This window comes from Athene noctua, chromosome 11, assembly GCF_965140245.1.
Source record: "Athene noctua chromosome 11, bAthNoc1.hap1.1, whole genome shotgun sequence".
Lineage (NCBI taxonomy): Eukaryota > Metazoa > Chordata > Aves > Strigiformes > Strigidae > Athene > Athene noctua.
The window spans coordinates 7,498,342-7,513,724 of record NC_134047.1 but is presented as its reverse complement, the minus strand read 5'-3'; the positions used below and the strand labels follow the sequence as shown (position 1 = coordinate 7,513,724).

The window sequence follows — 15,383 nt, the reverse complement described above, 5'->3', positions numbered from 1 at the left end:
TCCCCCCGTCTCCAGCAGCACCCCCCCCCCCCCCCCCCCCCCCAGCGCAGGGACTTCCCCCAAAGATGGTGGGTAGCGGGAGCCGGCGAGGCTGCTCCGCCCGGGCCGGGAGGGGGTTATCGATCAAACTTGGCGTGAGGCGGGCTGACAGCCACCCGCCGCGCCGCTCGGCCCGCCCAGCCCCGGCGCTGGCGTCTCCCGGCGGCGGCGGCGGCGGGAGCAGCGGCGGCGGCGCTCGGGGCTGCGGGCGCTCACCGGCCTCACGTGGGCCGGCCCCGGGCTGCGGCTGCCCCTTTAAAGCCGCATCGCCCCGGCGCGCCTGTGAGTGCGGTGCGAGCGCGGGCGCGCCGGCCTGCGGGCGGGGGCGGCGCCGGGAGGAGGAGGAGGAGGAGGAGGAGGAGGAGGAGGAGGAGGAGGAGGAGGAGGAGTGGTGGTGGGAGTGGGGGGGCGGGGTGTGAGGGGGATGCGGCCGGGGTCTGGCCGCGGCAGGGCAGGGCCGGGCCGGGCGCCGGCCGGCAGCGGAGGCGCCTCAGGGCCGGGGGCGAGAGGGGAGCGGGCTGGCGGGGGCCGCCGGAGGGAGGGCTGGGGAATGGCGCGGGGCAGCCAGCGAGCTCCGAAGGGACGAGGCGCCTCCCCGGAGGGGCTGCCTGCCCGCGGGCCGGGGCTCCCCATCCCGCCGCCAGAGCTAACGCCTGAGGGGGGAGGCTCCCGCGTCCATCCGCCCCCAGTGCCACGAAGTGAAGAAAGACGAGGTTATCCCGCAGAAGGGAATAGTAGGTCCTCCCCAACCTCCTCTAAAGGAAGGAAATCCAACAAAGTCTCCCTGTTTCATCCCTTACGCTGGAAAAAGGGAATGTCTCTGTCCGATGCCGTGTTGCCCCAGCCCCGAGCAGGGCCCCCCGCAGGGGAGCAGCCAGGTGGGTGCCCGCACCCCGCGCACCCCTGCCACCCGCCTCCTGGCTGGGCCCGCGCCCACGCCCCTGGCCTGCACATCCACGGGCAGCTGTTGTGTGTCTTGACACCTCGCTGTGAGGATCCTGCGGCTCTTGCTGCTTTGAGGCTCACAACACTGCAAAATGGAGATGGAAAAGAAATACTAGGTCACCTAGTCCATCTCATAGGCTCAGGGAAGACTGTTCTTCACTTAATGTTAGCTTTTCCTCTGATTTCAGCAGGTCACTTTCCCTTGGTCCTCCTCTGCTTTCTTCATTCTTAATCTCAGGCCCTGGTGTTCTTTGGGTCTACGTTCAGCTGATTTAGGAATAATACCAAAAGCAGTTGGCTTTGCATTTGCAAAATAATCAACCAGTGTCACTGCCTGTAGCTTCATATAAGTACTCGAGATATAAGATGCTACTCATGTTACTCAGGATGCAAGATGGTGGCAGATTACTGCACATATGCTAACAAATAACATCAGAGATTCAAAAAACTACTCTTGAAGGAATCCAAAGGCACAGGTGAAGAACAGGGCATCACATTCATGGTGCAGAAGCATAATATATGCCTTTGGCAGCATATATGTGACTCCTGCTTACTCCTAGATACGTGCATTTGTTGCTACATGTTGGGTGTTCCTTTATGAAAATCGGGCCCAGAAGAAGGGAGTCTGTTCCAGTTCAGACAGAGGTAGGGATCAGGCTGTGGGGTGGCTGGTAATGTTCCCTGTTTAGATTGGGATGGCAGTTATCACTTTTATCTATTTAAAGAAATGGTTATCTGTATGGATAGGTGGGGTATAAAGTCCATCTTTATAGCATTCTTCAAGCTCAAAGCACTCTGCAAATATTACATACTAATTCCTGTAAACATCCCCATGAAGCACAATTGTATTCTTCTCTTTCAGATGTAAAACTTAAGGCAAGCAACTAGCCCAGCTCACCTAGGCAGGAAATTTCAGACACAGAATTAAGATCACGAGTAACAGTCCAGCATCAGTGTAGACCAGCGCTTGTCTTGTGGATGTCTTTCAGTAAGCATAGTGGATCCGAAAGCTACAGGTACGTGAAGTTTAGACATTCAAGATAGTTGTGAGAAGCATGTAATTATAGGCAAATAATTTCTCTTTCTGGTTGCAAATGACTTCTCTTTCCCCATTCTACCCACCTCCAGCCCCTTTCTAACACATTCTCCACACAGTCCTGCCCTGCTGTCCTTTTTTTTGTTTCCTTTCCTAGTGGCCTTCCTTCCTTCAAGTTCACTTGCTCTCACAAAGTTCTCTCCATCCTTGCAGCTGTGTATTCCAGGCTGACTGCCACCTGCCACACTGACAGCTGGTGAGGTACTGAAAAAATTAAGAAAGAAATTATGTTTAACATTATAGATGTTAGAACAAAGGAAGAGACAAAATAGCCGTGAATGAAGGTGGCATGTGTCAGAATCTCATTTTCATACACAGCCGGTAGGGTGGATACCTCATCTCAAATAAAATGGTGCTTCACAGCCTCATCTCAAAATGGAGAGTCTTGTTATAATCCAAAATATATTTGTGCTAAGAGAGAAATAAATTTTCATTATCACCCACATTTTTCCTCCTGAAGCCCTTAATATACATGTTGTTGTTATTATTATTAGCATTTTCAATATGCATTTTGCTTTTTTGCTTAGGCAATTAGTCTCTTGGTACGATCTGCATGCTACCACAGCTGTCCCATACAGATTTTGGAGAAACCCAAAGAGACCCCATCCCAGTTTATCTTTCTTACAGCAAACCCAGTGTGTCCTAGGACAAAATGGTAGGAGATTATTTGGCTTTATGTGGATATTAATGCCATGCAAAGAGTTTGTATACTTTGCTAGGGATGCTCAGTGACTCGAGTTAATGAGTTCCATGGTAACTGATGTCATATCAGATGCTTTCCCAAACTAAATACAACCAAGATTTTGCAGGATAATCAGAGCTTCATGTTTAGATGATTTATAGTGTTCTGGGACACGAGGGGATTCTGAGTACTATCTACCTGAGCAGGAGGAGGTAATGATTTATAATTAGCTAATGTGTTCTCGTTGTATTATCTAATAGTGGATTAGAAAAATGCGATGGAATACGGGACACGGCGTTCTCACTGGGCTTTCTGACGTTACTAGGCTAAACCCATAGTGTTAGAATAAAGTCACGGCAAAATCTACACCAAGACTCTGTGGCTCAAGCTTCATCCTAATTGCACTAAGCTGACTTTATCACTTTTGTTATTCCTGATTGCAAGAGAGAAGCTCAGGCAGCGAGTTTCTAGAAATCATTGTGCTTCTCCCAATACCAATCAAATCAGGTTATAATTGCCAATAAATGTACTACCAATTGTGTCTTACAGCCTTTTTTTTGTTTGTTTTAAACTGGTTATTTCTTCATAAAAACAAAGGACATGCAATTAGCTGAACTTTATGCTAATGTCAGCATTTTGATTAGCTAAACTGATTAATTCTCCAATAGGCAGTGAACAGGTAGAGTGGATAGTGGGGAAAGACAGAAGCAAAGATTAAAAGAGATTCAGGGAGAAGATGAAACTACAGATAGAAGGAGTCAAGGAGAAAGTACAGTGTCAAAACAGGGAAAATTAGTACAGACATTATGGCTTCATACATTTTGGACAACAGGTCAAAAGGACATCTAGTTAAGGTTTGATTATATTATGAGTGGGCATAGAACAAACTATTGAGTCTCTCCTGTTTACTTTTCATTACCGTGCAATAACGAGACATAAAATGAAATTAAAAGGTAGCAGACAAGAGACAGTTTAACAGAAATATTCTGCTACGCAGTTTACAGCTGATCTATAAAGCTGTCTTCTACACAGTAATCTTGGCAAAAACAATTGTTTTTTAAAGTTTCAAATTTTATGTGAATCAGCAGAGTAAATGCATATTCAGAATTCATGGGAAAAAGGTAGCTCCTGGATGCCTCAAGAAAGACCTTTTCTTATGCATAATGAGAGTTCCCAGCATGTCTGAGATTCCCTGGAAGTTTTTGTACTGGTCAGCATTAGAGAAAGGATAGGAGACTATCCAAATCATTGATTTGTTGTTACTCATTTTTTCTAAGAACAGTTAACAGGTGAAATCCTGGGATCACAGCAGTGTGTGGTAGGTTTATTACCCCCATCATCGAACCCAGGATTTTACCCAGTACATCCTGGCAGAATAATGCAGTCTGGCTCATAGGAATATGTTCTAGTATATAGAAGGATGATCAAGATTTGTATAGGAACAGGGTCAAAGAAGAAAGCTGTCAATAAATAGAAGTCCATTACTCCATTACTGGAGTCTAATTCAACTTTAGGTAGCAGAAGCAAATTCACAGAGCAACTTTTATCAGAACTGAACATGGACTGTTACAGTAATAACCTATATATATTACAACTGCACAACTAAGACACAAATGTGGAAACAGTCAGCATGTACAAATGTCTTAATTTTTCTTGGGTTTGTGGTATCTTCAGAATACATACTTCTAATTCTTCTTAAGAGCTACCAGGGCTGGTGGAAATGTAGTGTTATTATAGTCCTGTAATGTCAGAAACAATTTATATTAACTTCTGCTTTCTGATTAACTGTACACTAGGCACTGCTGGCATAACACAGCCCTGCAGTTCTTATTTAAACCTGTACTTTTTGCTGTGCTCATCTATATTTATTACTTAAGGAAACAGTAAATCAAATTAAAAAGTAATGGTATCCCCTATATACTGTTAAGAAGGTGAATCCTCTCTTTTTGTTTTACACCTATGAATACAGTTTTCAAGCAATCTTGGGAGTTCTATCCAGTTCATACCCACTTCCACTGTGCAGGATCTGACCACTGAATATTTAATTTCCATATATAATTACTTAACTATATTCTACTTAAAGACAGTCTCTTTCGGCTCTGAGTAGTGAATAATCACTTCAAATAATTGTTTGCCAATCAAAAGTCTTTTTTTCTCCCAGTGTATGTTTGTATGTTCCCATAACTTCCCTCATCTCAGTTCAAATCTGTAGTAGTGCCTTTTAATGAAAACATCTTTGGAAAACAGCACATAGATTCTTAGAAATGGACATTTAGACAAAAAGAATTTACATTTTTCACTGAAGTTTTAAGGATTTCAGATTCGTTCTGTTCCCCTTGATCAGACAGAGATTCCTACCCTCCCCTAAGGCAGCAGCCTGGTAGTTACAAAGTTTTAAGACTTATGCCGAAAACTGACATTCAATTCTCTCCTAGAACGTGTTCTACTTCTGGAGTGAGCCTTTGCAGGACTAGCATATGGAATCGACTCACTTTCTTTTTTTAGAGTTCATTCAGTTCATATAAATAAGCTATTAGTTAATACGGGAAGGACATCAGACAGAAAAAGAACTTCAAGCTGTGTCTCCCTTAGCCCTGGGGAATATATTGTCTGGAAGTGTTTGTCTCCTTTGCTTTGTCACTATCCAAGAAACATCACCTTGAATGTGAAAAGATTTCCTCATGCACCTTCCCATGATAAGAAGGCATTTCCATAGAAGAAAGAGGCGTATACAGCATACATGGTAAGAATGAGCAGCTCTGGTACTTTAAGACCTTTTTTTTTCCCTCTCACTTAGAGACCTACCGAACTTACCACCCAATTCCAACAACATCTCAAGGTCTAACAAGACAATAAATGGAAGAAAAACACCAAGGATGCTAGCAAACTGTCAATATAGGGAATTTACAGAACAGTCCAGCATCTGAGAAGGCAGTAGAGAAGATTCACTGGAAGAGAGAGATACTGCAACATCCCAGTCTAACCCATAGGGTGGAGATTTTGATCCCTGTATACGAAAAGATCTAATACAGAGTTTTCAAATCATATTTTGTCATATTGTGAAGGACTTGCATTGTCCATCTGCACAGAGATTAATTTCACCTAACATGATTTGTTGTATTGATTTCAGTGGGATTAGCCGAGAGTACAAAGATGACTACGGTTGTACACTTACATTGACGTGAACAACAGAATGCTGTTCTGATAATCTGCCATGTTTGGGAGACAAGCAAATCCTTCAGAAAGCCAGTGGCTTATTTAAAAAGATCTGATATTAACCATATAGCCAATGTTAACAGAAATGTTTTCATGCTTTGTGAAACTTCCATTCCTAATTAAAAGTTGTTTGGCTTTGTAAGTCACACCTTGTAGCAATGTGCTGGATCTCGATTATTCCAGTATAAAACTGACTGTTTGCTTGCTCTTTCAGCACAACAGAAGGCATAAGATGTGAAAAGACAATTGCAGAAGGGTTTTGTAATAGCAGTTCTCACCTTATATCAATTTGAAGAGTCTTAAGCATTTTGCAGTAGATCTGCAGTGGTTCTTATATAGCAAATTGAAGTCAACTGACAACAGGTTTACTCTTCGTGATTACCTTTTGCAGACTCTTCAGAAGTAGCCTGTGAGTCCCAAGGAGTCCACAGAGCTGATTTGCAGGAAAAAAAGGAATACTTATTTATTATCATCTCTGTTAAATGTTGTTTCAGTATCATCTTATCTTGAAACTGCTCTTGCACATGTAAACTGCTAGGATCCTGTTTTCAGTTCTGCTGTGTCCTCATAACCACTCAATAATAACTAAGTGCTCAAGCACTAACATGAGGGTAAGATCACCGCTATCACTGAACGTCTATTTTTGTTGATGTTGCTAGAGCATCCTACTTTTGCTGCTGAAGCTCTGTGTTGTATACACAGCCATTACACTCAGTAAGTTTGAAAGCAGACTTCACAGTGTAACTGACTCAGTCACGGAAGAGGCACCCATCTATCTGCTGTTTGCAGTCCCTCAGTTCTTAGTGTTACTTTTCAAAATACACCAGACCAAATCCTCATCCAGTGTAACGCACCTTGGATCAATGAAATAAATTCTACTGTGTAGGATAAATGGGCTCTCTGTGACTTTTCTGCAATGTGAATGCAGTTACCATATTTTGCATGGCACAAAGATTCTGATCAATGCCTGCACACCAGTGAATGATCTATATATTTGATTTCACTGTTTTCATCATTCCATGTCTGTTATTTAGGAACTAGGTAGCAGACCCCACAATCCTTTCAGCCATCCCTTAAGACTAAAGTTTAGGCAGAAATTTCCTTTCATTTAAAAATCATTCTATAATCCTGAATTTAATTTTTTTTTTACTATTTAGCTTAGCTACATACATACCCCCTTGAAGAATCATGTTTCAAGAGTGCAAAATTAACTGAAAAAAGAAGCACTGTGAATTTTATTGCTTCAAATAATAAAGAAATCTTGACAGATTTTTTTACTCTTAAATTATTTTATCTTTTATATTGCTTTCTACATATTAGGGATATCAAATGTGATTTTTCCCCTTTCCTACTGGAGGCCCTTCTGGTAATACAGAGAACTGTTTAAAACATCAAACCACAACTGGACGCTCAATCTCAGATATTAATTCGTGTATCTTAACAAATGCAAAACAATAAATGTAAATCAAGTCAAATCCTTCCTTTCCATGAGTCAGATGCTATTTCCTTGGTACTTATGATGCAGCAGCCTGGAGTTTAATCTAAAAACCATTACATTCATTAAGCATCATTCTGTTGACTTCAATGGTCTTTGAATAAAGCTAATAGCCTATTTTGTTCCTACATATCCAGTGTTGAGGTGCAAAGAAGGCTAGGGAACAACAGGAAAGGCAGGACTAGAATTTTTTTATTTAAAATGTCTTATAAGCTATTTGTTCATACAACAGAAAATATAAAATAAAAGAGCATGGGTTGCTGGGTTTTGTTTGGTTTTTTTTTAAGAATAAGGTGGCAGAGAGGGAAAAGGTGGCAGAGAGGTCATGTTATAGTTCTACTTTGAAAACTGTTTACATAAAAATCACTTTTTCAGAAGGTGTAGCTCTTCCTCCTGTATCTAGGTTATGACAATGACTCTGAGCAGCATCCAACTCCACAATTACTTTCATGGTGATTAACCAGTTAATTAAATCTCTAAAAGCAAGACAATTTAGAATTGTCCTTAATACCTTCGTGTTAATCAGCTGTACACAGTTATCAGAAGGGTTAGCTAAGTGGTGGCCAGTCTTACAGTAGGTTTCTCTGGGGCTGTAATACTTTAGGTGTGATGTAGTGGGTTAAAGAGGAAATGCAAACGTGTAATTTTAGACTTAACTTTGAAATTTCTCACTTTTGTGTTGCAAGGCAGACCTTACACATTACTTTGACATACTGTTGTTATTTGCAATGTAATCTTGTATAATAATTAACTCCAAGTGATCCACTGCAGTGCTTTAGCAAAGTATTGGCGCCTATTAAATTGGAGCATGAATACACAGTTGCTTTCCTTATTTCTAGCATAATTATGCCGTTGAAGAAAAAAAAAAAAAAGAGATTAATGAAAAGGCGTTGCTAAATAGGGCTCCTTGGTGCTGTAGATTTCTGGAGTGCTAATATAAGGTTTTGAAGTATTAAGTATATATGAAAAGTGACATGCTGGAAATCTTTTGGAAGGCACTTGCTTCTGTTACTCTTTAGGGAAACATTATGCTGTCAAAGGTGAAATCCAATGACAGCAGCACCAAAGGGTATGTTTTCACTGCCAGCTTATTCATAGCTTTAGGGCCACCCCATTCCACCCAGCATCACACAATCCCTTATGCCTAGATATACATAAACTTTGAACCTGGTTTGCCAACAGAGCTGAATTAAACTTCTAAGTAGAACAGCACTCCTAAAGTTTTCATTGAGGAGTCTGGCTTTAGGGCACACATGAAGTCATGTGTTTGCTATATACATCAGTTTGGATTATGGATTCAGTTTGGAGGATAAATATGCTTTTTTAGGGACTTACTAATGTATTGAGAGCATGAAAAGCAAATAAAATATCTGTGGTAAGCAAGAAGGAGACAGGGCATTATTCTAATTCTGTATGAATTGGACCATAATGACCACAGTTTTTACAGCTTTGCAGCTCCTGGACCCTGTAGTTTCTGAATCATTTGTCTCCCACTTGGCTCTTACTAGAAGCTACATGCCAGTTCACCTACCTCTACTCAGCATTTGATCCTTCGTTCCACCTGCTCTGTCTCTTTTTGCAGAAGAATGCTGAAAGACATCACCTCAGCAGGCTGCATTGTTGTAAATACAGCAATGGCTAGCTGTAAAATACGGCTCAGAGTGCCAGGAGCCCCCTCAGCAGTCAATGGCAAATCTGTGTACAGCTAAATGATAATTACCAGCCCAGTGATGTTGTTCTAACAGGTCAGTTCACATACAATTTTTGGGGAGGGGACCCTGCCTGACTGGGTAAAAGAGGATCAGATGTGACACTAATTCACAGGATTAAACTAATTCAGAAAAGGCAGAAATTGTTCTAGAACACTTCCTGAGTCAATATATAAAGAAACTCAAGTTGGACAATTAGCAGCCTGAGAAATACCCCTGCAGACCAACTGTCAAACCCAAGTAAATGTCAGGCCTTGATGGACATGTCTCCACACAGGCACAGAACTGTGTGAGTGTGGTCATCTGCTCCAGATATATTCTGCTGGTTTAGCTCAGGCCGCAGCCTCCTCGACTGCAGCATGAGCTTTGCCCAAGCCAAACCAGCTATTTCACATTGGAGATGACATTGGGAACTTATTAAATGCTGAGATTTGTATTTAAAACAAGACCAGAATCCAACTGTTTTACTTGTTCTCAGTGAATGCATTTTCCATACTTTGCACAATAATGAACCGAAAGTCAACTCATTTCTGCATATTTTCTGTAGGCAATATATGTACCAGGTTTTTCGTAAGAGATTATTCCTGTAGCTCTCATATTTACAGAGTCATTTGGTCAAATAGCAGAGTCCCCATAACTTTACACTCACATATGCCTTCATTATGATACATTTCAAATAAGCTGATAGTGATCTTCTAAAATAGATACATGAAAATAATTTTCTCAGAACTATATCTGTAAGCTAAAACCGCAAAGATCAGCTGACAGCACTTCTCACATCTGTCAGCAGAGTTCATTTTTGATGACAAAACATAACTAAAATTTCTAAAATTGTTTCATTGGGGAAGATCTACTCTCTCAATTTAGTTGGTGTTCATCAAAAGGCTTTTGCTGAATTAGTGAGGTTTTGGAACATACAAAACCACTTAGGCTTCTCAGGCCAAAGGGAAGATGAATGGCAGCTCTTAGAAGCAACAGCTTTTTTCAGAGTTCAGACTGCCTCAAGGTCATCAGACCATTAAGCCTAGAAATACAAAGATGTAACCTTGAGATAAAGTTCTGGTCCCATGCACAGTGAATAAGAAACCCTCACTGACATCAGTGGTCGCCAGACTGGATTCCAAGTCATTAGATCACAAATGCAAAAAGGAGGAAAAAATACTATTCTAATTTTATTTTGATTAGGCCATGATTGTCACATCTTAAATACATGCAGTACATATATTTATTTATTACTCATAAGAGGAAATATATTTCTGATTCAGAAGGTTGAATGCTTCCAACTGACCCAGAAATTCAATACTTAACAGCAGCTTTGTAAAAACAGCATTGTGGAGTCCTATGTATCTCTTGATTACTTGTACCAAACATATTCCTTTTAAGATTAAAAATGCACTTTCAAGCTCTCAGTTCTACAGACTCATTTGGGACCCTGAGAGTCAAGTTGTGTTCTCTCCCCTCTCAATCTCACAACCAAATAGAGTCTAAAGGCTAAACAAGGCCTTCAGTGGTTTCGGTGTGATACCACTGCCTGCTAATCGCACCCCCAGTGACGTCCTTGTAGCCTGAAGCTTGTCAGTGGGGTTTATCAACACACTCAGACTTCTGAAATTTTCAGTCCTGTTGAAGCTGCTTGTAGGAAGCCAGCTTGCATGCACAAGCCATATTGGCTCTTTTTGAAAAACTGAGGCAAGAGAGCAGTGAAAACCTATTTTTTTGCATGAAAGTTAGCATAACGGATTCTTAAATATGTGAGCAGGACTGCTGAGTGAGAATGTGCAATAAACAGATTCTCCACTCTGGGCAAAACTGCTCAGGCAAGGGTTAGCATGTATTTCAGCTCTATGGCTTCTCCTTCTGTTCTGTAGAGTACATGATTTTTACTCTAGCCCCAAAAATGATTTGGAGATGAAAGGTAGTTTGATCACAAAAGCAGCTCTCTTATTCCAAGAGCAGCATGGAAAGAAAAGCTGTTTCACACAAACATGATTATATTCCCTACCTCTGGATTTAGATTATTAGAAAACTGTCTATATTCTCCCCAACCCTCCTCTCCCTTGCCTAATGTTTTTCAGTATTTCAAAGACATCAGTAGGTATTCTCTAAATAGGCTGTTTTTTGAAAAAAGGAGATTGTGCCAAATAACCTTGCAAATTTTGAGAGTGTACTTCCATCTTCAGTAGATTTTTCTGCCAAATAAAGGATTACACACATCAGGATCTGGCCTTACAGTTTGTATGCTGAGTACTGAAATCATACCATAACAATTTAGGAAGCCAAAAAGAATATAGACACAAGCAAAGGTTAGTTAATATTTTAATATTTTGGTTGTTCAGCTATAAATTCAGACACTAAGCACAGATTAACTGGATTTGGAGCTATAGAAATGACTGTAACACAGCAAGGTCAGGGCTGAATGAAATGACTAGAAATCGATCAAATGTGTGAAGTACTATGGGGAAACAGGGCAGTTAATCGTTTCAAAACTTTACTCTGCAAAATGTACTCTACATGATCAATGACAGAGGAGATAATAAAACAGGCAGACTATACCTCTGTTCCATACGTAAATATTCTGGAATTGTGTTTGGTCTGATTAATTCAGCAAAATTTGGGTTGCTCATTAATGATGCTTTAATCTGAAGGTAGAAAAGTTACCTCAGGGATCTTAGGGAGGGACTGTAATTCATTCAGACTTCTAAAAAACCTATATGGATATGAAGTGCATATGCTTTGGGTGCAAGAAATGCTAACTGCTTGGCATCCACTTATTGGCAGTGGGACATGCATTTACAAGCAAGCCCCTTTTGCCTGCTAGCACCAAGGGATTAACAATGCACCAATTCTTTGAGCCTCAGGGCCTGATTCTGTATCACTGAAGTCAATAGAAGCTTTGTCATTGACCTCAATGGGCACAGGCTCAAACCCTCAAAGAACACATTATGTGACACACATTTTTTAAAAAAGGACTTAGCAGTTTTGTGTTTGCAGACCCTGGGCTGACTGACTGACTGATACAAAGTGAAACAGAGAGGTGAAAAACAAACTCTGATTCCCCAGTTAGGCAACTGACTCTACATCTGAACACAGTTTAAAAGCAGACAGAATAACCACACTGACTAGCTGCATTTTGCGTTACATTTAAACTGTGAATAATACCTTCTGAAATCAAGTCTCTAATTTAGGTACCTGAAAATGATATAAATCAATGAAAGCAGCAGAAGCTCTGTAACTCTGAGAAGCCTGGTTACTTTGTGGTGAAACAGATGCAGAAGCCTATATGTAAGTGGGTCTAGATTAGGGAATTTTGACTATGTATACTCAGAGTAGCTCTTCTCATTTCTCTGTCATTCCTTCATCTGCCTCCAGAAGCCCTTGTCTTAAATTACGTGGTCACATAGAGATGAAAAACTTTACTAAGAGCTACTGTTTACCACTATATTCAGAGATATAAGCGAGTTAATGACTGCATGTAATAAAATACATACCTTGTAACCACATATAGTTAATGGCTGCACTTTTGCCTTCTAGCTTCAGCGTTAATAAGAAACTCTTTCAGTTTTCCAAAACTTAATCTATAAACGGAACAGCGGGGCCTGCATATACATATTCATGTGAAAAACCCTCCAGAGGAATTAAAAGCAATAGCACTGTTCATTTTCCTTACATATTAAATGAATGAACTATCAGCTCTCTAGGTTTTTTTAAGTGTTACTGGTCAAGCTCAGTCACATACCATTGTTTCTGACCCATATCTGGATGATTTGCAAACACATCAGCTCTTTCAAAACAGCTTTGTGAATACTTCCAGTGAGAATGCTTATTAGCTTAAATCCTTGTGATCCCTTATTTACCAAGAACAGTCTTGGGGGAAAGAAATTTTTTTTTTGTCACCAGCATGTGTAAAAAGGGAAAGGAAGCCTTCACTGGCACTTCCAGACAAAAGCTGAGCACATCAGCAAGTACACTATTTAGAGAAGGGGGGGCAGAATGCTGCCTAAGTCTCCTCATACTAGTACGGGTTAGAGAATCAACTCCCAGACACAAAGACCTTTTGTAATATCAAACCCCAAAACATTTTCTCAAAAGTCAGTACGATTATCACATCCTAGTGGTGCAGAATTTTTAATGCTGAGCTGCTAGTACATTTTATGAATTCATCACTTTGCTGTTGAACACTGGCATGCACTGATAGCTAGGCACAAAAAGCTCCAGCGCTGTACAGAAGTGGCATTCAGCCTTTGACAAGCGAAGAGCTACTTTGTCATCAGAGGCTCACAAAACCATGAAAGAATGAACCGCATTTAAAATAGAGAAATGTGTGCAGGCAGTTTATGCGAGAGTTAATACACTGCTCCAAACAAGTCAGCAAAATCTACAGTCAGAACAGTGCTTTTCAGAGCACAGCCGAAGACCTAGACTCATTGGCTATCTGTCACCAGTCTCAGAAGACCGGTTCTGTATAAGTCAATACAGTCCATATGTGTGTGGGTGCACTCACACCTCTATTTTTTGTTTCAAATTGCCTGGGGGCAGCTGCCTTATCACCTTCAAGACACCATGTGATGTCTTAATCAAATGTTAGCAAGGAGCTTGAAGCAGCTTAGAAGCCACAAATGGGATACAAAATACTGGGGCACTGAAATATGACATCACCAACATAGCAATGATTTAACTTCAGTTTTTCTTGCCCTTTGCATGATTTTCTTAGGTATGATCTCTCTTTAATGCTTATTTCTTCTGAACTGATATGAAAAGAAAGAACAAACAAGATTGTGGTTTTAATAGGAAAGTTTTGGTCTATTTTATGTATCTTCACGCTGTCCAGCTGCCTGGATTAGAATAGCAACTGAACAGAAACATGGGATTGCTGCATTCCAATCATCTCTAAAGCTTACAGCATAAGCTTTTGCCATTTTTCAAACATGAATTTTGGTTACAACCCAACCTTGTCATCCTTTCATATGCAAACTTCCCACTGTGATCAGTGGGACTTCTGAATATTTAAGGCATACATAGGAACTTGTTATTTTTTCTCTTCAGTTTCTAAACTGCTAGTGAAAAATTGTGTCAACCAGGGAGCAAGAGAGGGAAGAAGGAGAATATGAGGGAGTGTGAACAGAGCTAGATAATGCTGTGCGCCAAGCGCTTCCCAATCAGCCCCTTGGCATGCTGCTAGAATGTTGGAACTGCAGCCAGAAGCATTACATTTGCAAGTGCAATATCTGCAGTCCCTTGTGAGTAAGTTTTCAAAGACAAATCCCATTCACAAACACCATTACCAATAACAAATACTGTTGCAATATCTGAGCATATTCACACAAAGAGTTTTTCTTACTCTTCTTCAAAAAATGGAATGAAGTCTGTTCAGAATTCTCTTTACTGAAATATTTATGCCCAGTCTGAAAGGGTAAAGGGCACATTTTTAGTACCCACGGTCTCTATAAGATAAACATGAAACTCTAGCACAGCTGGTGCTTGACAGTGGATGTATTTGTCTCAGAATTTCGTGCTAAGGAGATTCCTTCATTAGTAAAAGAACCTTTTTAGTATTCACTCTCAGATTGCATTTATTACTTGTTGGTTCAAAGCAGTGCTTATTACTAAATATGTTAACATAGTAAGTTTCACCAAATCTTAATTGTTAGCAGTGAAAGCTATAAATATTTGTTCTCAGAGTTAGTCAGAAAGTAACAATGCATTTATTAGTGTTTCTTTTAGACTATTGAATGTATTGACTTAATATTTACCTTTTTTTAACCCACATTCCACATTCACACTTTTTTTTTCTATTTGTACTTCATCTCCAAAGCAATGAGGCTTTCAAACATTATGATTTCACCTTTTGAGCCTAGAAGAGAATTTGTTCTGGAAAAGGGAAACTATACTAAAGGACTCAACTGGAACAGACTGATTTGTCTGCCTTATTGTTATCATTATAGTTTCCACAAAATAAATTTTTTTTCCTAGCTAAAAACACACGGTTTTATTCTATAACAAAGCTGTATATGTTACTGATCCAATACATACAGTCTGATACTTCTAGCTTCATGCCAGCCATTTTCATTTTATGACTGTCCAAATGACACATGACAAGACAGAAGTGCCACTTGAAAAAGAGTTCTCTAACTAGCTTTGAGATTTATTACTGTGCTGAGTGAGATTGCATTTTTAGTAACAACACTGCAAAGAACTCTGAAA

The 15,383-nt window shown here is 40.5% G+C and overlaps 1 long non-coding RNA gene across 1 annotated transcript; it reads left to right on the top strand.

Moving 5' to 3' along the window:
* The first annotated feature begins 55 nt into the window (after positions 1 to 55).
* Positions 56 to 7,188, top strand: LOC141964634 (uncharacterized). The gene is made up of 3 exons (XR_012634357.1): positions 56 to 321; positions 1,847 to 2,000; positions 5,560 to 7,188. It is a non-coding gene; the product is annotated as an uncharacterized LOC141964634 (long non-coding RNA).
* Positions 7,189 to 15,383: the final 8,195 nt, after the last annotated feature.